This window comes from Protopterus annectens, chromosome 8.part0, assembly GCF_019279795.1.
Source record: "Protopterus annectens isolate FY-2018-M chromosome 8.part0, PAN1.0, whole genome shotgun sequence".
Lineage (NCBI taxonomy): Eukaryota > Metazoa > Chordata > Ceratodontiformes > Protopteridae > Protopterus > Protopterus annectens.
In genome coordinates this window covers 800,921,638-800,946,747 of record NC_056741.1, presented here as the reverse complement: position 1 = coordinate 800,946,747, position 25,110 = coordinate 800,921,638, and positions in this window count along the sequence as shown.

Sequence of the window (25,110 nt, the reverse complement as noted above, 5' to 3'; positions counted from 1 at the left end):
TTCCTAAGCAGGTTGAAACATCTGTATCCCTTTATTGTGTCTTTGTTCTGGCTTGAAACCTACTTTTAGTGGTCTATGACTGGTATACATCCTGTAGGAGGTGCTCAGAAGGTTTTTTCAGTGTGTTCCTAAAGTAGCTCAACTGACTCCTGTCAGCCCAGAAGACTTTAGGCTGAGTTCTGAGATTTCCCAAGATTGCTGAGTTCCGCATTCTGTTATGGAAATTAAGCTCAGATACACTATGATCTAATTTCTATTATTTGTGTGTGTGATCTCATATTTTTGGGCAGTACCCAAGCTCATTACCACAGGCCCGAATGAGATATGGACTAACCAGTAAATACGAGCTTCATTTCGTGGTTCAGTTCTCACTTCAGCATCATTGTCAGACTCCTGCAGTGCTGTCATCACTGCATGAGTCCACTGCTCAGTCTCCTAATTCCTGCTACCCTTGCCTGAGGAAAAACACACCAAGTTAGCTAAACTCCTTCACTTGGATTATATGTGCAACCCACCTTGCCTGCAGAAAGCAATTGACTCTCCTGTAGGAGAGATCTGATCTCAAGGTGCTGGTTTTCATCCTAGCCACTTCATTCTGAGAAGGGAATCAGCAGTGCAGAAGGGAGATCACAATTACCTGAGATCAATCTCCAGCTGGTCAGAGGGGACAGATAAACAAAGTTGCTATATGCAGATGATGTGGCATTATAGATTCAACCTAACATTCCCAAAGTAGATACTCTTCTAAACTTTCTGCACCTTCAAAGACCCACCCCTGGGAGACTCCTATATCCAACTTAGTTGATTTGGTTTAATGGTGAGAATGCAGACACTTCTCTCATTCCACAGGTACAGGTACTGAATAACACTGGGCAACAGCCCTGTGAACCACTTCTGCTGTAACAACCCCCAAGAGGACATTCTAGGGTACATCACCAAATGTCTTCTCCAGGTCCAAACAATGTAGGTACTGCTGAAAACTCCTAGGACTGTTCTACTGTGCATGTCAATGTATCAAGCCTGGCTAACTCTCTCTAGAATGTGTAAAAAATCTGTTAACCAGTTTACTGTGTAATTTAATTTAATCCTGACTTGCGCTCAGGATTAACTCAAACCTGTGGAACTTGTTTAACTTGCTTACTTATGTAATCTCTGTAAATAGTCTGTTTGTAATATGTAATGCTGGTATTATGTAATGCTGTATCTGCTTACCCTTGGAGCTTTTCTCCCCGGGCCTCCATTGAAAATGGACATGCATCCAGTCGGACTATCCCGGTCAACAAATGTAAAATAAATAAATAAATAAAATGTAATGTGAAAGAGCTGAGGCAGCATTTCATAGCCAGGAGAGAATTTAAACTGGTTCACTTGCAACAGAGGCTCATCTGTCAGAGTTTCATTTCCATCAGCCTGACACAGACTTTTAATGGGGGCTGTGAAACAAACCTTCCTGACCATTTTTGAAAATAGAGATTGTTGTCCAGTTTCCCAGTCCACCTGCCTCAAGCACTGCCATCATTACATTATTCTCTGGTCCTACACTGCTTTATGCAAAAGTGAAAGCAGCTTTGTGATCTCACTTAATACAAAACTTCAGTTTCCTAATTAAGGATTAATTCTACTTTTCTCATCCAAAATGCTCCCTTAGCATAATCTTCCAAGAGATGCAGAATTAAATATAGGCCTCTCACTTTGACTGATAAATATTTCTATTTGGGTGTCTTTCTCTTGATATTAAGCAGAGATCTGTGAATGTGATAAAATTGGAATATCTATACAGCAGAATCTTATGTAAATCTTTGCTTGCAGTTCTGCATCAAAATAATCTTTTAAATTAGATATGAACCTTACGCATCACCTTAAAGGAAGTTAAATCTTAGGCAGTATGTAAAATACAGAGCCCTTATGAGAAAGGTCACTGCACATCTCACAATTCAGTTACATATCTTTACTGTTTCGTAAACTTCAAAATCCAACAAACTGTTATTATCTTGAAAACTCATTTGCAGGGAAAAAAACAAATAAATAACCCAAACAAAACATTAAATCACTAAATAATAATAATACCAGGAATACCCTCACTCAGATACATTATTAAGCCTGCATAAAAAAGACAAAAACAAGAATCAGGATCATAACACAAACTAAACACACCTCACAGTAATAAAATACTATAAACTCAAATTCAACTAAGTTATCCAATGAAGAACAGGACAAAACATCTAAAGAGTTAAAAAAACTGATGAAATTGAAAGCCTAAACCCACAAATAGGAAATTATGAATGTAGGAAGAGACAGTCAGAAAGTGAATATCACGAAGCAAAAACAGTCTCCCTTGCAACATAAAACAGGCACTGAGTCATATTACAGACCTCTCCTCAAATACACAAATGCAGTAGAAAAAAATCTGTGAGGTATTGTTTGATTAAAGAGGTAAATTTGAAGATACACTACACAAAGCTAAAACAATGCATGAATATAAATTCATATTAAAGAAGAAATAAAACACAACTTAAAAAGTAGCACTGAAAACCCATTTTAACAAAGACAACAGGCATACGATCAGCAAAATCATTTTAAGAAACTGATCATGGAGGGGGACCTCTACTGCTGGAAGCTGCTACTAAATTTATTACCGTTGTGACTATTTTTAATAAGCACACCATTAGTTAAATCAATGTAAGAAATGAAGAAAACAGCGTTACTGCCTACATATGTGTGCTTCTGTTCTTCAACTTGTTACCACAAGTGTCATATTCTGGGACTCCCAATGCCAATGTGGAAACTAAATGACCGAAAATTTGGTCTTACATATATTAAGTCTGAGACTGTGCCGTTTCTTAGAATATTCCCTTTTCTGCAAGGAGTGACAATCAGTGCTGGTATATGTAGGTGTGAGGGTGGGAGATTGTACCCCCCAATCAAGAGATTTGGGGCGCTCCTGAAAAAAAAACATGTTTAAAGGAGAAGAAGTTCAATATTTACTCTTTAATTGTAGTTTCAGTCTTTTTTTTTTCTTGTCATTTCAGAATTCTGCATTGTGATTCTCAACATTTCAACAGGGAACCAAATATTTTTCATGCTATGTTATCTGGAAACATTTTTTATGTTTGTGAAGCACGTGTTTGTGAAACACTGTGTTACTGATATGTAAGTCTGGATTCATTTGTAGAACTTAGTTCATAGATTAATAGATGAACACTACAATCAGCTGCAGTCTATTACAAGCCTAGTCAATAATTCATATTCAAAAGTTACCATTTCCAGTCTTAAGACAGACAAGGGGAAAATTTCACAATGCTCATCTGATTATCTAGATTTACCTTAACATGTAATGCTAGTTTGTTTCAATTATGGGGACTGCACTGGGATATGGAGCTATCATGCCACAATGTTGTAATTATCTGTGGATGAATGTTTACTTCCTTTAATTGGACATTTAAGAAATCGTATGTTCTTCAAAGGAATAGGATGTCAAGGAAGGCTGGATTCTTCGTGGTTCAAAAAGCTAGGCACGTATCCCAGTGGAGGAATCTATAAGAGACAGAGTACAGAGAGAGTGAACCACCAGGCTTTCTGGATAACTAAAGATCTTAAGGCCATTTATCTGTCAAGTTAAGTGATATGTTTAGTCAAGTACTTGTCAAAAGGGGCATTATATTCAATAATGGTTCTAAAGAGATATGAGTAAAGGGAAATAAAAAATTCTTAGGCTATAGAGAAGATGTATTTGGAAATTAGATGAGACATCTGGAAGGCTTTCCAAACTACTGCAGATCCATGATGGTCAAAATATAAGGTATTATTACCAAGGGTATCTGCAGCCACCCACAGTACAACAGTATCTGAAGGAGTATGTCACCAATATGAAATGATGTGAAGAATGTGGAAATGTTTTGTTTATCAAAATGAACTATATTTCATTTTTGGCATTTAATTTGAAACCATTGTCCTGGCAGCAATTGTTAACATGATCTAACCTATTTTGGAGTAATTGTAAGTCAGTAGAATACTGAATAACAACACCTAATTTACAATTGTCTGCAAACTTTGATAACTATAACCCAGAAGTGTTGGCCTGAAGGTCTGAGAGATAGATGCCAAATAGGAGAGGCCTTAACACTGAATCATGTAGTACACCACTGGAAATGTTTTTCTTTCAAAAGTGGCACCTGCAATTCTATTCATATGAGCTATTTTTGACAATCAGTTAGTTATCTACCACACAACATAAGGATTTATATTCAGATTTATAAGTCTGTTAGTTATACCTGCATTGAAAATAGTGTCACAGAACTTGTCCAGGTCCAGATATATTGTATGTGCTGCATGACTGCTTTCTACTGGTTTGGTAACTTTTTAAAAAATTAATGAGTTTAAACAGACAGGATCTGCCTTTGGCAAAGCTGAAATGAAGAGGATCCAGACAGAGCAGATTATCAGCTTCCAGTTTAATGGGGTTCATAGGTTTACTAAGTTAACGGCCAAAGGAGAACATCAAGAAGCTCAGCCATATCACCCAGTACTGGTGGGAGGCTAGTAGTGTCCCCAATTAAGCAGACATTCTCCAAAACTCCCTGATGAAAATTTGTGATTACCTATTCAGTCATACTGGTTAGTTTTAAAGGTAGAAGTACTCTACTTTCTAGGTAAGGGTAGCCTGCATCACAGATGGAGATAATTTGGTTTAGGTATCTGTCATGCCATCTGGTCTTATTGATGTGATTGTGTAGGTTTAGGGCTTTAGAATGGGTGTTTGCCTTACCACTTATCTATTTAGGTGAAGGAGTTCAAAGAGTGCTGGTTTATTCATGGTACGGTAACCTTAGTAAAAATACAACTCGGGAGTGTACAGGGTAGCTAAGGGTAGTGAGACCTGACATCTTTTTGGTGAGGCAACACTGAGGTCTGTCAAGATGGATTAGATGCTTCGTGAGAAGCATGTCAAAGGATGCATTATATTCAAAGGTAGGCCTAATAATGGATGAATAATTTTGACCTTATGGAGATACTTTGAAAGGAGATGCTGTGCAAAGTAGAAAGATTTCCTAAGCATCACAGAGCCATGGAGTGGTCAAAGGAGAGACTGTTATCTACATGTATACTCAAGTCCCCAGCGTGTCAGATTTCAGCGGAATACTACCTATATGGTAAGCAGTAGTGATGCCAGATTTACCAAATGTATCAATGCTGCATTTCTTGGTGTTGAGGATAAGCCCACGATTGATACTTAGATCATTTGTTTGATCCAGCCTTTGCTGGAAAATGTGAGTATCAGAATGGGATTTGACAACCACCCCAAGTTTTCAGTCATCAGCAAACTTAGTTGACCATAGCAACTGTGATATACATAAATACAGATGTGTGCGTGTGTGTGTGTGTGTGTGTGTGTGTGTGTGTGTGTGTGTGTGTGTGTGTGTGTGTGTGTGTGTGTGTGTGTGTGTGTATTTTTTTATGTCACCAAAACATATAACAAAGAGCAGGTACCTGTCACACCAGTTGGTGTTTTTGAAGCACTAGTATAATTTCAGGTTTTCAGGTTCCTGGAACTGGTGTTTGCTTTACCAGTGGCTTAATTTAGGTGACGGGCTTCAAGGAGTGCTGGTTTATTCACCAAACAGATATTACTGGGAAAGTTAACTGTTGTAGATGTGAGGTTGAGAGAACATGTTAATAGAATTATAGCATTATATGCATATATAACTAGTAAGGAAAGAGAGAACCTGTTTCATCAAATATTAGATTATGTAGTGGTTAACATGAAAATTATAATTACAGGGGACTTTAATTGTGATTTAAGGGGTAACTGTAAAAAGAAAGGGAAAGTTGTTTAAAAATATAGGAAGTGATAAAAATTTAGTAAATTAACTGTGTGAAACAAAAGTCAGTGGAGATATAGAAGGGGGCACTTGGATCTGAAATTGATTATGAGAGGCTTGACGGTAGTAGATGATGATACAGTCGTGGCAGGTTTTTCAGACTATTTAGCAATATGGATGGATGTGATGGAAGAAAGGGAATAAAAAATTAAATTAAAATAGGAAAGGGAATAAAAAGAATAAATGAGACATTACTGGATGAAATTAGACAGTGGGAAGTATTGTAGTTATGGAAGGATCATATAACAATGATGGACTTCTATAAAAACTGTTCTAAATGGCAGATTGAATTTAAAAAAGAAGTATAAAAAGTGTTTTTTTCAAAAATAGGGTGATGTAAGAAAGGATGAGCAAGTAAAGTATGTGAATATGTTTAGAAATGTATTAGAGAATTTAGAGTATAATACAAGAGATCATTATGATATGGAAAAAGAAATATATATATATATATATATATATATATATATATATATATATATATATATAAAGAAATCAAGGAAAACTTTAAGGCATTACTGTTTAGGAGTAGATATTATTTACAAGGGGGAAGGAAGACGGTATATGCATATTGGGGTAAAATAGTAAAGGAGGAGTTAATATAATGAGGGAAATAAAAAATGTAAATGGAGAGGTAAAAGGAAGACAACAGCAAATTATGACTGTTGTAGCACAGCATGTAGAAATATGTATAAGGATAAAATGAAGGAAAATAGGAGAGAATGGAAAGTAAAGACAAATCTAGAATGAGTTAAGGAAGAATTTGAAAAAAGAAATTGCTATTAATGAATTTTATTAAGTACTTATAAAATTAAATGTTGATTCAGTATCAGGACCATATGGTATAGAATGTATAAGAAATTAATGATTTGGCAAATAAAGGATTTGACAAATGTACTGAATGAATGATTGAAGGAACAGTTTGTGTATGAAGGGTTATGCAGTGAAATATTACAATTTATATAGAACAAAGATGAGAAGAATGAAATAAAAAATTGAAGATTCATCACATTAAATAAACATTATACAGTTTTTATGAGAATAGCACAGAGGAGAATTAAAGGAAGAATGAAGTATATTATGGAAAAAACTATATATGGTATAAAAGGGAAGGGATGTCAAGAATTATTAGTTGTGAGAGAAATTGTGGATGATATATGTAAAAGAAAGGATGTGAAACTTATGGTAGTGATATTAGCAAAACATTTGATACTGTAGGACACGATACTTTGCAGGATCTTAAGGAGAAGTATGGAAGAGGTAATATAATTAGGACACTGTGTATGTCAGCATGTCAAAATAATAGAGTGAGAATTTTAGTGAATGGGTAGCTGAGTAAATAAATAAGCATGAGGTGTGGCATAAGACAAGGATGTCTCATGAGTGCAACACTGTTTGCATTGGTAATCAATATCATAGTGAGTGAAGTGGATTATAAAATGAAAGATTCAAGATATGATGCAAAAGGAGGTGGTGTTTCCAGTCATTTGACTTATGCAGATACTATAGTGATAATTGCTAAGAACAAAATATGGATTATGGAAGGTTTGAATGGATGTTTAAAGGAAATGAGAATGGCTTTGAATAAAGATAAAGGTAAGGGTTTGGATGATGTGGTAAAAACTGAGGGGAGATATATTTTTCAATGAAAGAAGTGTCTTTGCTAGGAATAACATTTAGGAAAAATTATGTAATTAAGATGCAATGTGAGAGTTTGATAGAAGACATGAAAGAAACATGTCCTATGTGGAGGACATATAGTTTAGCATTCAGGAAAAAAAAAATTATCTGGTGAGTTCTATAGCAGTTGGAAAAATAACATATATGTCAAATGTTTAAATGATCCCAGAAGAATATGAAAAGGAAATTATTCAGTTGGTGTTTTCTTCATATGGTTTTCAAGATTAAACCCAGTGCAAATAGGTGTATTGCACATGAGTGAAAATGAAGGGGGACTGGGGTTGCTAAATCCAGTTGTCTATTCTGCAGCTTTAAACTTTAAGTATTAATGTGGGTGTATATAAAGAGAATGAGAAATTCATAGTGTGAATGTCTAAATGAAAGGACACAAAGTTCTGGGAGATGATGAGAATAAGAAAAAGAGTATGTAAATGAAGACATTAAAAATTATCAAGGAAAAAATACTAACATGGAAAATAAAAATTGACGCTATAGAGAAAGATAGGATGTGGTTTAATAATGTGATGAAACAATATCGTTATGTAAATCCATGGGAAAGTTTACCAGAAGAAATTATTAAAGCCGCTAAAGTAAGGAGAAAATGCTATACCAAGATAGTAGAGTATCAGGATTTCCTATGGAAACCGAGAATAAACCAATTACCAGTGAAGGGGAAAATGCTTTATAAAAAGAATTATGGTGTGTTAAATAAAGGATCCCTGCTCTTTTCAAAGCATGGCATGGGTTCTTTTATATCCACCTCAGCTACCTCAAATTCAGGTAAATGGGGCCTTGGTGTAACATGTCACTCAAAGGACAGCACACTCAGGATTGCAATACACCCCTTATGCTTCAATGCAGAGTTAGTACTGGAAATTAATCCATACATCGGGAGTGGGAAGAGATCCCATGACCTTCTGATCGTCCAACACCAAGGACAAGTGTGCTACCTCTAGCTCCTCTGATACTAAAGTAGGGGCAGGTCTCAAAGGACATTTTTAGGTATTATCTAATATAACAGGTACAAATCACAGAAAGTATAAATATAGAAGTACCACTCAGATTGAATATGCAATAAAATGTTTGGAGAAACTAATGCAATTCAAGAAAACACTAGAGAAATACACAGGATAGAATTGATATAATTAATCCAATCTGTAAAGATGCAAATATCAATTCAGTTGTTGTTGCTGTGTCTTTCGGCTTTTCCGGTTAGGGGTCACCACAGCGGAACTCCGGTCAGCTAATGATTGGCAGTAGATTTTTACGTATCGAGTTGCTGGCCCTGACGCACAACCTTCAATGAAGGTACGCCCATTCACGCATGGCTCCACACAGAAGACGCTCTAGCTGAGAATCGAACATGATAACGTCTTAGTGTGAGGTGGCAGTATGGAAAATTGAATGTACTAAACAAAATGATTTCCCTAATACTCTTTAAGCAGACGTGGCAAGTATTCTAAGAAGCTCTTGTACAGCATTGGATTTATAGATGGTTTAATTGATAGCCTTGCAATGTTTATGACTAATAAAGGACCCTAACAATCTTTAAGAAATGGAGGCCTGCTTGTTGATTAAACAAGGATGTTCAGATACTGCCTAAAATCTTACATAAAAAAACAACAAAATGCTATCAGAAAAACTTAACTAAAGCACTAACTTATGGAATATAGTAAAGAAAATTTTTTGACACATTTAAAAGCCAGAAATACAATGGAAAAATGTCAAAAAGGAATGGTAAATAGTTACCAAAGTCAAAGTAAATGTTATTGTCATTTTGGACTATGCAAGTGCAGCCTAAATGAAATCGTGAGTATCAATTCACCAGAGAGTACATAGGAAGCAAGGATAACAAGAACAGCAGGATAACATTTCAATTTAAAATAGATATTCAATACAAGACCCACAGAAGGATAAATAAACCAATAATAACACCAAAACACACAAGCTCCCCCCAGACAGTCATAAGACGAATACTATACATAGCAGCATGACAGAGTAGGATTTCACATGTTAAGATTGTCCTCCTTTGCTCATCTGCATCAGACAAACAGCAGGCAATTGCACACAAATAAGGAAATATATTACTACATCAAAGAATGAAAAAAAAATGTTGCACAGTTTCAGCTGAGCTTTGTATTGTGAATGATTACAGTCTAAAAAATCAGTGGCTGGTATCAGAGTTTATAAGTCTCGACACTGTTGGCTAGAAGCTGTTTAAGTATCTGGTGGTTCTGCAGTGGATACTCTGATATCTCTTGCCTGACGACAGTTGTGTAAACCAGCTGTGTGCAGGGTGAGAGGGGTCACAAATTATTTTGGATACACATTTAATGCTTCTTGCTGTGAAGAGATCCTGGATTGATGGTATTTTGCGCCTATGATTTTTCCCAACTCGCACCACTCTGTGTAGCTTCTTTCTTTCTGCTGTTGTACTGTTCCCAAACCAAACTGTGACGCTACTAGTGAGAATGATCTCCACTGCTCCTCTGTAGAATGTGGTGAGAACAGTAGGTGGGAGCTTTGCTTTTTTGAGCCTTCTGAGAAAGTGGAGACATTGATGTGCTTTTTTGACCAACTGTTCAGTGTTCAAAGTCCAAGAGAGATCCTCTGTAATGTGCACCCCCAAAAACTTTGTAGATTTGACCCTTTCCACCTCTTCGCCACTTACCATGAGCAGTGAGTGTGTTGTTGACCCTTTCTTGAAGTCTATAATGATTTCTTTTGTTTTATTGACATTCAGGTCAAAGTTGTTCTTATCACACCAGTCAATCAATTAGTAGACCTTGTCTCTGTAAGCTCTTTCATCCTCCCCTTTGATGAGGCTCATGACCGTCGTATCATCTGCAAACTTAATAATGTGATTGGTGTTGTATTTTGCAGAACAGCCATGGGTGAGGATGGTGAACAACAGAGGGCTTAGCACACAACCTTGAGGAACACCGTTGTTGAGTATTATGCATCCTGAGGTGTTGTTGCCCGCACATGTTTTCTGTGGTCTATTCATCAAGAAATCGAGGATCCAGTTGCACATGAGCTTGCTAACTCCAAGATGTACAAGCTTGTCAATAAGCTGCATTGGAACCACTGTACTGAATACTGAGCTGAAGTCAGTAAACAACAGCCTGACATAGTTGTTTCTTCCTTCCAGATGATCTACTGAGAGGTGGAGTGCCATTGAACTAGCATCTGCAGTGGATCTGTTAGCCTGATAAGCAAACTGTAGAGGGTCGAAGGTGGATCTTACTATGCTTAATTAAGAAAATGCATTCAATAATATCTAGACCATTATTCTTAGGTGGGTAGTACATTTCACAGTGCAAACTAGCATGGATAACATCAATGCACAGGTGGTGGTAGGCAATTTAGAGCACAGATACCATGATCGTGTAAGGATCAAAATGACGCAGTATGCAATAAATGTTAATGAGTGCATAACAACATGAAATGAGGAACTCCAAAGCAAATGAGCCACATTGTTTATCAAATGATGAAGCCCAAAATGGCAGTCCAATTCAGAAACACATAAAAGAGGTGTAGCCACTGTTACACATACCTAGATTTAACATTGAGTATCGTAGTATACATGGGAGGGAAGCAATGTTTGCAGTAGCAGCAGCTATAGTTCAGCATCATGTGCTAACAGTCACTTTCAGAGCCAGTATCTGCAATACCATGCATCACAACCATTGACATGCTGACTGACCAGCAGATTATAGACTATAAGGAGATTAAAGTGAAACTGCATGATATTCTCATTCCTATGGCTACTAAGGCATTTGTAGCTTTAATTATCTTATCTTTAGGAGGCATTCAGAAACCTACTGGGAACAGATTAACGATACTGCAGATGTCAACCTCAAAAATCCTGAAACATTTCTTTCACATTATGCTGCAACATTTGGAGGATTATATCCAATTCCCTAGGACTGCAGAGGAGAGAACCATCATTACACAGGCATTTTGCAACATTGATCACTTCTGCGAGTTCATGAGAACCACAGGCTGCATGCACGTGTTGCCATCAAAGTTGTTTCTGGTCCAGAAGTAGAGCTTCAACTTAACTGCAAGGTGTCTACAATGCACAGAGCATTATTTATGTCCCAACAGGTTGGTTTCCATGATTTTCACATCTGGCAACACCTAACTTATACAAAAGGTATCTATGAGGAGGTTTTCCACAGTGTCATCCAGTTTACAGGTGCACTCACAGGCTACATTGACATGTCTATACATACAGATAACAAGCAATCAGGGAAGAGGCCACAAATAATATGCTGTTTGTTGTCTGTTGCAAGCAATGCCAGATATGCCCTAGAGCACTGGTTGATGATCCCCATCTGCAACTCCAAGACCATGCAGAAATGGCATATAATGCAGCACATGCCAAAACATGTTATATAGTGGAGTTATTGTTGTACTCAAGGGCACTGGCATAAAGTCCTGAAATCTCCAGAAGAATTGTTGCGGTGCATGCAGTGCTACACAACATGGTATTGAGCAAACAGATGGAGAAACAGGTTAACATCTTGGCATTCCATACCAGTTGTACCAACAGTAGAAGGAAGTGTGGAGAGCCAAGTGAAGAAAATACAGCAGCATTGCCACTGCTGAAGCTGAAGCAGAGATGGGCCCAATACATTGCAGTACTGGCAAAGAGATAGTGTCTGGCCCACATCTATGGGTGAAGACACAGACAGCACAGCATAAAATTATGCATGTCTTATAACAGCTACACTATGCAAGACAGTGCAAGGGATTGCAACATTGTGCATCAGACATCACCATACTCACATAGGTTAGGGAATCTCAGGGCACGGCCATTATCACTTGTGGAAGTGGTTGGGTGGACACAGTAATAGGTGACTGCAACACTGTGAGATAGGATAGGGCCATGGGAGAATTTGGAAAAGATATACTAGAAGGAGACTGCAAGGAGTGTTTTCTTGGGAGGTGGACATGGTAACCATATTTTCCAGGAAGTTGCAGGGAGTTAAGGATCACATCCTTCTGTGGTGGGAAAAAGCAGCCAAAATATAGTCATTAGTGTCATCCACTCTGTTAGTTTTTGTTGTTGGGATTGTTGTTGTCCTTGGCAGGGAATGGGTACAACTATAGGGACCACTAGCATTCATCTAGATAGGTATACTGTGTGCTGATCCTGATGAGTGTCACTGGCTATGAAGTAGTTATCAACTATGGGGAAGGGTGGCAGCCTGTGGTGCCCATATGTGACAGGTAAGTGGTAAAGTTATGGGACCATGGGCATGCAACTTGATGAGGTGTCCCAGATGTTAAGTTAAAGGAGTACTCTTGGCCATGACCTCAACAGCTCCCACAACTGGACACGACAAGCTGTGTGGCCAAAGATGACAGTGAGACCATCTCTGCAGTGACATCAGCAGCTTGACTTGGGGCAGTCTATGTCCAACCTTCTTGCTATTGACCATCATAACAACTCAATATTCATGACCTCTAGAGGTACATCAGAGAGCAGTTACAGTATGTCTCATGAAGGCACCAATGGGAGCACCATTTTTCAACCAGTAACCTCAGCACATTGTCTGCTCTCTGTCACTACACTGTCACTCTGAGGTTGTTGCAGATGATCCTGGAATGCACAGAGCATACTCATTATTTTGGCAATGCCATGAATAGAAATAAATTGTGTCTGTGCCACTGACCTACACATTCATTCATTACTGCCAAGTATTGTGATGATATCTGGGATCATCCTGGAGTCATGTCAGTGCCTACATCCTCCACATTCATTTATCTCCTATGGTGAATACAAACACCTCAGTGGTGGTGCTCATTTCCAGTGCTGTGAATGCTGGTGGGACACATGGAACCTGTGAGGGCTTTGCATGTAGAATGTGTCCATCACTGAGATTGTATGCTCAGCCTGTATCTCTGAAGGGACATCTGTTATGGGAGATGCAGGTGACTCTATTCCCTGTAGTGCTGCAGATAGTGCCATTGTGTCACCAGACCATGTCACTTGCATGTTGTCATCATTGTCATTCATAGGTGTCATAATGATCTCAGCACTTTTTTGTCCTGTTGTGCTAAACTATTCGTCAGTGGAAACTATGAAAGCAGGAACACGTGACAATGTTGGCTGCCCATACATATACCCTTGTAACTCCCTTGGTCTGCACACCACTACACATTACACTGTAGCTATAGCATACTTTGAATCATCATCTACCTTGGCATGCAGGTAGTTGCAGCTGCAGACCAGAGGTGCCTAGAACAATATGCAGGTTGCATTTGATTAATCCTTCCCTTCAAATGCAGTTGCATGGGATTTACTGTATTCTAGTGAACATGGAACCAAGCAAAGCCACATGCTGAAAAACACTTTAAATATCCACAAGGAGTGGAAAAGCAGGTGCCGTAGAACCACAACAATAGTTACAATTTTAAAAACAAATTTAATTGATTGTAAAATAAAACATTGCTGATAGTAAATTAAAAATCTGGTAAAGCTATTTCATCCCTAACAACAATCAAGGCTTCATCAGAACCAAACAAATATAAACTGATAGCACATTTAAATAACATATCTCATCAATCACATGATTCAGATCCAGCCCTATGTAGATGCATTAAAAGCACACTGCAATACTGAATACATTCTGAGATAATAGTAAAATACTGCAGCAAAATGCCCATTCATAACAATAACAATAAAGAATAAAAAAACACAGACATATGATAAAATGAAATAAAATAAAATGTGCATTAATTATCACACATACCACCCACACACATTACCCCTATTTACAATCTCAAAACCCATATTTTCAATACACTCATAGTGGAGAAAGATTCAACAGCTGCACTGCATTTTACATACGTAAGACAGAAAGTCAATTAAAGGATACAATTTATAAACATATGTATGATGTTAAGATAAAAATAATAAAAATGCTTTATATAAACATGTGGAAAAGTTTTTAGAACATAATTGTTGCTTCCAGGTTTTGGAAAAGGTTGTGGTCAACCTTGGGGGGAGGGTTGTGGGGTGAAGAGCTTGAGTTTTATGAACTCAAATGGCAATTAATTACTAATGTTAAAAATGCCCCAGTGCGGAATGAATATGTCCATGTTTTTTATTCTTTATTTTTCATTGTTATTGTTATGGCTGGGTGCTTGCTGTAGTGTTTTAGTATTATCTAAGAATATATTTAGTGTTGCAGTGTGCCTTTAATGCATCTGTTTAGGGCTGGATCTGAAACATGTGACTGATGATGTATGTTATTCAAATGTGCTATCCATTTTGTATTTGTTTGGTTCTGATGAAGTCTCGATTGTTGTTAGAGATGAAAATGCTTAACCAGTGTTATAATTTACTATCAGCAATGTTTTATTTTTACGATCAATTAAATTTGTTTATAAATTTTGTTGTTGTGTTTCTATGGCACCTGCTTGTTCCCTCCTTGGGGATATGCTAGAGAACATTACTAAGCTGATGTGACCATATCTGACAAACAGACGATTGCAGCCTGCCTAGCTCCTACATTTATGCCACCCTGGGTAGGAAAAGCCACTCCCCCTGGCTGATCAGTAAGGCTAAAATCACTACCACCTCAGTGAGGCTTGTCATTTTTTTTTCTGGTATCATTTTTGACCCATGACTGTTCACTATCAAGCCTACCCTTGGTCAAGCATGCACCATCTAAGAGGCTGCTATCCAGGTAGTCATGATCATGCGTTGAGCTCTTGCCAGCATCCAGCAATGAGAACTTTTGAATTTTATGGCCTAACTCCATCCCTAATGGTGAAATGAACATTTATCACATGGCAAGGGTCACTTTTTGCCTCTTTGCCCACAAATGCATACTTCCACATATGAACTAGCAGAGGCTACCAACACTTTTTTTGCAGGCACACCCAAGTCTTCCTAGCACCGTCAGCTCCATGCATCATGACAGATCTTCACCTATATGCCAATACATTCTCATCTGAGCAGCACTGCAAGCCAGGAGAGAAGCTTCTTCCCTCTGTTCTAAGGCTAGGCATGCTCCCAAGCTCTCTGCCTGCATCATCAAATGTCTGAGCTGCTGCTCAAACTTGGGTCTCTTGCACTATAGTCAGTGCAAGCTATGTGGCTCCTTTGTTTTAGGGACCATCCACTAAGGTGGATCTGTCTTTCATAATATCCCTTGTCTTTTCCTTTGCATGGAGATACTTATCAGTAACCTTTGTCAAGCCTTTTGCTGAGACTTATTATGGCTGTCCAAACCATTCACATCCAGTACCACTCCCTGCCAAATCTAATACCAATGCTGCTTTTCTGCATCAGCTTTGCCCAGGGGGTACACTGTGTGTGTGTGTGTGTGTGTGTGTGTGTGTGTGTGTGTGTGTGTGTGTGTGTGTGTGTGTGTGTGTGTGTGTGTGTGTGTGTGTGTGTGTGTGTGTGTGTGTGTGTGTGTGTGTGTGTGTGTGTGTGTGTGTGTGTGTGTGTGTGTGTGTGTGTGTGTGTGTGTGTGTGTGTGTGTGTGCAGGACCTCTAGTAAAACTTCCCTTTCCTGGGTTGTACATTCTTTCAGTCATTGCTACCCTTGAGTGGTCATGCCAGTGCTTATTCACTTGTGTGAAAAACACATTAGTCAGTATAACTATGCTATAATGTGGGATGCCATACTTATGGTCAAAACCATATCTAGAGCAGGGTGAAGGGGCAAATTCCCTGGGCATAATATCTTAAGTGGCACAGCTGGGAGATGCTGACAGTGCAAAACTGCATTACCAGCATTCAGAAATAAATGCTGATACTGTATTTGTGGTCACAGCTAAAGCACTGAAGCACTTCATGTGTGGTATTTTAATTGTAGGAAGCTGCTTAATACATTATTAGCAAGTGGTCTGCTACAGTTTCAGAGCACAAGATCTTTTGTCCCTGCTTCTCTTCTGAATTCCTGGGCACATGCTCCAGCACCCAGTTATACTACTGTTTATCTACTGCAGTTAGTACAGTGGGGTAGAGTGGCTATTCCTCAATTATATACTGTCACCATGCCTCAACAAGTAGCCCTAGAACCTCAGACTCCCTGTGGCATGTCCTTCACAATGCTTCCATTGTACAAAAATATCCCCCCAAAGTACAGTCAGGTGGTGCAGTGCCATGCAAGTGTCCTGGTTTCCCATTTACATGTACATCATAATGTCTGTCTCACTGTGACTGACATTTGCTATGGAGATTATTGTTCTTGTTAATGTGCTTTACCTGTGAGACTTCTTCCTAAATGCTCTACCTACATTTTTAGCTTTATAAAGGTGCAAGTCTACAGACTCTATGCTAAAATTCCTCTCTTCATAGATGTACAGTACTGAGAGGTGTTGTGCAAAATATTACTGTAGCTCTAACTCTTGTTTACAAGGGCCAGTTAGGAGGGTACTTAAACTAATAAGCCAACTTAGGATCATAGGATTATAGGACCAACCAGACAATAAGAGCCACACAAACCCAAGGAAACCAAAGAAAGCGTGGATCCGGACAGGCAGGATAAACAGTTTATTGAACTTAGAGACAAGTAAAAGCATACTAGTAGAACGTATCATAAGCGCTTTCGTTTGAACTATGCCAAACTTCCTCAGAGGAAGTTTGGCATAGTTCAAACAAAAGCGCTTATCATACGTTTTACTAGTATGCTTTTATTTGTCTCTAAGTTCAATAAACTGTTTATCCTGCCTGTCCGGATCCACGCTTTCTTTGGCTTCCATAGGATCATAGGAGATTACTAGGCTACTGACCAGGAGGTCATTTTAAGCCTAGCCATTTCATCACAATTTAATACCATAGAAATGCTAGTCAATGCCCAAGATTGCATTTAGTGATGACTGCCCATGTCTAGAAGACTTGTAGGCACTATCATCAGTAAGAATTTATGGTGCCCCATCCACTCACCCAGGTTCCTCTTGAATAGTGTCATAGATGTCCTCTGTTTCACATGAATTGATAGCCTGTTCCAAAGAAGCAGCTGTTGCTGGCAGATAAATCTGTCCCTCCAGCATGTCCTATTTAAGTTACAGGCCATATTTAGCTCCTTAGAATGGGTAGTCATAGTCCCATTTGATTTACGGATATCCAGCAAGTTCATTAGGTTGGGGTCTTGGATTGCTCTATAGGCCAGGCATAAGTCTCCCCTAAGAAGTCTATATGATATGGAGTATAGTGACAGGAACTTTAGTCACTCTTGTAAGGCACATGCTGGAGACCCTTGATCGTCTTTGTTAGAAACCTCTGAGGTTTCTTTGATTGCTGCAGATGCTTGTACGGTACATGCCGAATGGGGCATTTTACTCAATTATGGGCTGGATAAGTGCATGTATAGAGAGATTATAACCTATTTTGCTCTCAAGGCAATGCCTTTACTTATCGAATGTGCTATGAGGAAAGCCTTCCTTAATATAGAAGACACATGGTGGTCGAAATTAAGGTCGCAGTCAACTTGTGATCCCAGGTCCCTTACCACTTTATGGGTACTTAGGGTATTGTTGTTGATTTGATAGTCTGAAGGGACATTGTTTGTGCTGAAAGGAATGATGATGCATTTATTTGCATTCAGTTTGAGACCGTGGCTAATACACCAGTTTTTGGTCTGTGTGAGACCCTCCCTATTGACATCATTTAGGGATTCAGTGATTGCACCTACTTTGCAGTTGTCTTCAAACGTGGTCAACCACAACCCCTTAGTTTTGACCTGAACCTCTGAGAAGTATGTACCAAACATCAGGGGGCCCAGTACTGACCCCTGTGGTACCCCGCTAGTAACAGGTCTGCTGGTTGATGTGGAGTCATCCACTTTGATAGTGTGTGTCCCATTTGTGAGCCAGTTGGCAACCCATCTTATAACAAAGGGGTTTACATTCAGTTTGCTAAGTTTATCAGTAATGCCTGAATGTGGGATTGTGTTGAAAGCCTTTGCCAACTTGAGGAATGTTGTGTGCACATATTTCCCTCATCAGTGGCCCTGGTCACACTTTCAAAGAAATCCACCAGATTTAACAAGCAAGATCTGCCCTTCACAAAGCCAAATTAGGTAGGATCCAGGGTTTAGAGGTCACCTATGTCTTCATTTATGAGGTCCATAATGATACATTCCATGGCCTTACAGATGAGGCTGGTCAGGCTTAGTGCACTTGTTTCTGAGTTACTATAATACCACATTGCACTACCCAGATATGCTGGTGGTAGCTGTGCACATGATGATGATGATGATGATGATGATGACCTTAAGGAATGCGACCCATATGCTCATGCAAATGACAAGTTTACACTTGTAGCATCACAGTGCAATACCATATGCATCCTTATTAATGTGGTGCTACACTAGGGAGCTTCAGTTGTGCCACAGTGCAGCCCTATACCATGTGATATGTGATCTTTAATTCACAGCTGTGTTCATGGGCCTACTATTTTGTTGTTCCTCAAGTAGACTTGAGTGATTATACATGGCTCCTTCAGGTGCTGTAGAATACAGAAACCTGTTGTGCTGGGAATGGCAAGATTTTCTTCTTCTTCCTGGGGAGAGACTACTAGGAATGCCTGCTGGGGCATTGTGATGGGCCCTTGGGGAGGGTAGATGCTTGGCATTAGTTTCCAAGGATTTTGGTGAGCATGCCAGTTTCCTAAATACTGATCTGGAGTGGTGTCACAATGAACTGTTGTGAGAATGGGAAACAGAGGTTATGGTGAGACACTTACAGATGTACTGTACACTTTTTGTCATTAATATTGTATTCTAGTATCTTACCTATTTTATAGGTAGACCCAAGAGTGTATACCTTGTTTTACAGTGGTGAAGGAGCATGAAATTTATATCACTGGATGCCACAGAAGGCAGGAGCCACTCTGCAGGCAGCAGGTGTGAATGACGTCTCTCTCAGTCCACTGTAACCTTGCGACTGAGTTGCTAGCATGCATGTAATCAACAAGTAGCCCTAGAACCTCATACTCTGCAGGTACAGTTGTGGGGGAGGAGGAGGAGGTAAGGCATCACACACCTCGGTCTGTGCTGGCCAGTGCCTCTGGTACTGGGTTTCCAGTGGCTGCCAAAGCTGCCTCACTGCAGAAGAATGATGTGATTCATTTGCCTTTTCTTGAAAATCATAATTTCAAACATACAAACAATACATTAACCAATCTGCTCTTGAGGTGAATTATATGATATCCATGACTCAAATTCATAATATGTTGGTTTTGATTGGAGAACTGATAATAATCCTCTATAATATGCACAATAAAGTTGTGAGAAGTCCTATTATTCAAATTGTCAACAGTCTTTTACACATGAAATAATATGGGATGATCGATGACCACAGTTTTGATACAACTGCATCACATGACAAAACAAAGCACCACAAGCCACAGACATACAAACTGCTAGTGCAGACCCAGATGCAAGCACTAACATGGGTTCTGCAAGGTGAGGGGGGGGGGGTCAAGGCTGTCATTCGCTATTTTGAATCCTGACATTTTTTGATGTTTGGTACGATCATCTTGACATAGGGCAATTCAGTGGCATAGTCATTAATTGACCCATAGTAAACACACACACACACACACACACACACACACACACACACACACACACACACACACACACAGTTACAATAGTGTAGCCACAAACATTGTATTGGGAGGTAAAAATAGGGAGAACATGCAAAGTCCTCATAAGCAGTAGATTAAAACTGAATCCTAGACCATGGAACAGTGTAGCTAAAATGTTATCCTTGGACCTGCTGTGCTGCTGTTTGTCTGCAGAAGTCTCCTAAGAACATGGATCTCAGGTCATGTTTATTTATTCTTTTTAGTAGTCCACTCCATGCTTCATACCTTGTCACACAACAGTGCACTCTAGCCTATTTCCCTTTGCTTCTTCCTTTATCCTTGTCAAAATCTGCAGCATTACAGTTAACAGCCTTTGCACTGGGTCAGAAAAAAAAATTGCATCCCTTACTGATTTGTTAAACTACAGTTCTGTAAATATAGTGTAATAACAGTCTGATTGTGAAGGATTTCGCTCATATTACCTGTACTTAACTTTTTAACAAATTCATATTTATTTTCAGCACAGTTTAACATGCCTTATAAATGTTCAAAATTGCTGTTGAACACTCAGTCAATTTTTAATACGTTTGGGATTTCAAGTTCCATTTTGAAAAAGGAAAAGTAACAGCTTGTGTTTGTTTTCCTAAATGTGCAGTAAGATCACATATTAGTCTGCACACTGCATTAACTCTTTTCCTTCCATTAGGAATTGGTAAGAGACTGATCTGTTTTTCAAAGGATTATAGTAGTGGGATTGTTTCATTTACTGACTAACTCCCTAATTTACTTAAATACTGATCTGCATCATTACTGAAGCAAAATAATCCAAATGACATGATTATCCAAACTGATAGGAGGTGGCCAAACAAATAAATGTTTGTGTTGCTGAATATGAGCATTATTTAATACTTCAAAGCAAGCAAAGAAAGCCCAAATAATTAACTATATGGTGTGAAATAAATCCAAGATAATCAATAAAAAAGCACATACACACAGAAACACGACATAATAAAACAACCTCTGCATTAAAATGAGCGTATATAATAGTAAAACTGGTAAGCGCTTTCGCTATATTAAATAGCTTCGTCAGACTAAAAATGAGAACATACAACATCCACATTTAAATAGAATTACTTCACTACCTATTACACAACTAACCAATCATAGAAATCACATATTTAAAGAAGCAGGTACCTGATTTCTATAAAACATGAACCAAAAAACATACTTCTAAGGGATGTATAAAACAAAAAAAATCTAAAAAATAAAACCATCATATAAGTGTGCAGAAATTACTTCTTCCTCAAACCCCTAGATTTTAAAACCTGGTCTAGCGAGATATGTTCATTTAATCCATGGCCCTTGTGGGACTCCAGTGAGATTACCCATCTAATCTCCCTTAACTCAGTCTCATTTTCTACATCCCACACTCGTATGCCAGTCCACACCACATCTATAGCTATAAACTTAGAAATGTGGTTAGCTCCAAATGTATTAACATGCTTTGCTAGGGCATTAACCACATTCCTGTTATTTATACAATAAAGATGGCCTCTGACCCTTTCTTTGAACTTTCAGTTTGTTTTGCCTTTCTTTGCTACACCAATAAAAGATAATGTTAGGAGTACTAGGGTCAGCAGTACAGTGAGAGTCCCCCTCACCCCCTCACTTTCAGTAGTGATACAAATGCACTTAGAAATATCATTTCTAAACATTGGCATATTTTGCTTACGGATCCCTCTCTATCAGAGATAGTTGAGGGGTGCCCTACTTTCTATTACAAGAATAAGAAGAATTTGAAAAGGCTACTTTGTTACCCAAAAAGGCATCAAAATAGGCATTTTTGCTTTAGGTACCCATAGATGCGGAAAGTGCAATTTTTGTGATTTTTTTTAAGTATTGATGGAACATTTTTTCATCCTGATATGGGGCAGGAGTTTCATTGTTCTGCTTCAAGTAATTGCAATATCATCAATGTGGTGTGCCTCACTTTTTGTGAGGTATGCTCTTCATTCTATGTTGGCAAAACAAACCGCAATGGCTCAGGGGATAAGTCATTGAACACATCCGCTATTATGCTGCTTAGCTGATAGCCCAATCTTTTTTTTAAAAATCAGTGTGGTATCTGTCTAGTCTACTTGTTTTATCCCATTTCAGATGTCTAATGGCCTCAATCACTCCCCCTCCCTTTCATATCGAGAAATTTATTTTCTGTTGCTCCCTATCACACAGCACATATCCTTTCCATTTATAAACCAATGCAGCTTGAGGGCTCTATAAATAAAGCTCCATGCAATAGCATCAAAACTGTACATTTGTTTGCTCATTTGGACAGTTTTCATCTGCTCTTTCATCTTCCACTGAAATGATCCAAGCTTTCTTTCTTTGAACGATGATCTTCCATATCAACATCTTGGTTTGTATTGCTCTCCTAACCAACCACCCTGCCCCCTTCTCACTAACTTGCTTTTAATCTTTGATTTCTCTTATTCTTCCAATCTAAGCAACCTTCTGGCTGTTTGCTCTGCTGTGTTTATCTCCTGAGAATATGTCCCTCTCTTTTCAATGCATTGCAGCTCCCTAAGCCAAGCATCTAGTGTCCTCACTTCCTGTACCATTTTCTTTCTCATTCTTCCTCTTCTAGTCATACTTTTACCCCTCCAGACATCTTTCACCCCATCCCATTCACAAATTTCCAGTGTTTTCTTGGCATTTTTATTTAAGTCTTGTTCATGTTTTGCAGTAGATTTGGGTCTCTAATGTGAGTGTTTATAAAGGGACTGGATTTGTGAAGAAATAGAAGGTCAGTGTGGCTTAAAAAGCTAGATACAGGTCACCTCAGAGCAGTTAGTAGGACTACTGAATACAAGGAGAGTCATGCTAATCTTTTGGGATGGTTGAAGGATTTAAGCCCTTTAATTTTCTTGGTAAGAAATCTTTCTGACTTTTCCAGCTGAGTGATATGCTTGGATTTGTACATATAAAAGGGGGCATTGTATTCAACAATGGATCTGATATGGGAATAACACAAGGCTGGGACGATTTTTTTGTTTTTTGAAGATATTGTCTTGGTAATAAACAGGCCAGATATTAACACTTCCTGACTGTGATGGACACATGATGATCGAATGAGAGAGAGTTGTCAACATAAGTACAACGAAAGAAACCTCTGCTGTGTCTCTTGTGAGTCACACAAAAACTAAACCCTTCCCCCAACTCGCCCAACCTGGTACTTTTGTCTTTTTAAACTCAACTGTCTTTCTAGTTGCGTGCCCCTTATGTTAATTTAACCGCATATTTCCTTCTCTCTCTCTTTAAATGGCTAATGTGAGTAAGCACAAAAGTATCATTTAATGAAATCACTCCCCTTCAGCTATTTAAAATGATTAGTCATCCCACAGTATTCCATACAGCCAGAATACAAAGTGCCTACTCCTTCCAGTCTCTCTTGCACTTTTAAAATTAGTGGCTCTCCACTTAGATTGCTACAGCACTGCAACTCTTAGGATGTTAACCCATTTTTCCATGTTACCTTTAACATCTGCGACATTTAGTCCAAGACCACCAATTACTTGAGAGCCTGCATTCTGCCTGTCAGTAATCATCTTGGGATTAGTGCTTCTGTTTTGTTCCTGGTGAGGGAAGGAGCACAGGGACATTATTTCCTGGAGAATGCTGATCACCAAAAAGCCTGATAACTGCTTCATAGGTGCCAGCTTGAAATCTGTGCTTATATTTTGGTACTGGTGAGAGAAGTAGCATAGTGCATTGATTCCTGAATGTTTCTGATTGGGTAGTGAGGGTCTGTGTTGGACTTTCCTCATTTCTATTCAAGGCATCTACCAGGAAAAGGCTAAAACAAGCCTACAGACTCCTCCATCACCTGAGACAAGACTGGTGATCACCAAAGAGCCTGTGCCCTGCTTCTCATCCTGACATTAGTGCTACTGTTTTGCTTCTGATGAGAGAAGAAGCTAAGAATCATTGTATCCCAGCAGGGTGACTCCCCTCTTTTCATCATTCTTGACAAAGCTAATTCTTTCTTTTTAGTAAGTACTAACAGTTTGCTGTCTAACCTAACTTTAGAATATCTCCCTAAGTGCTTCACCCATAAATCATCAGGGTCTACTTATTAATTTCCCCTCAAGTGTCTGGCAGTGCCCTGTATAAATGCAGACACCCTGAGCTGACATTTTTCCCTGTAAAAGCATCCTTGAAATTTCATCAATACCTTGTTGCACAGACATCAACTAGTTTGCAATGACAGGCATTGCCTTCAGAGTTGCAAACCAAATACTCCTGACATTACTTTATATTCTCACAGCAACTGTCAAATCAATAAAATAGGGCCTGTTGCCATGGATATGAACTTCCTCACTATCTCCGTTACCATTTTGGTGGATATGGGCATCCTGAGGCAATGCAGAAACTCCCTCATGTTTACTGACAGCCAGCTAATTCTTAAAGAAATTAATACGGTATGTGAGAGATGTATGTATACAATATCACTGGAGGCAAAGCTCTCACATAAAAGCACTCTTAATGCCAGTCAGTTTGTCAGTAGTACACATGCTGCACCCATCATGCACAATTCAAAGCAGAAATATAGATCCACATATGTTGAGGCACTTAAACTGTAACCTTCCTAACTCCAAAGACCTCCTAGACTAAGTACACATAACAAACACTGCAGCCCCAAATGCAGTGTTTCAAAACAACACCCACATCAACGCATACAGTCACAGCTCATGCAGCCTCTATTTCTAAGCCCATAAGGCAAGCCACCACCCAATCCAACATTCTGTTCATTAAAGATTCTGTTGTGAGACACACTAATGTCCCTCTCACCAGGTTGAATAAAGAGAAAGTCATGGTAAACTGCTTGCCAGGCACCAGGATCTGCCATATTATGCACACACTTAGGTTATTGGACCACAGGTGCCAGTATGACTCAGTCATAGTCCACGTGGGTATAAATGAACAGAGATGTAC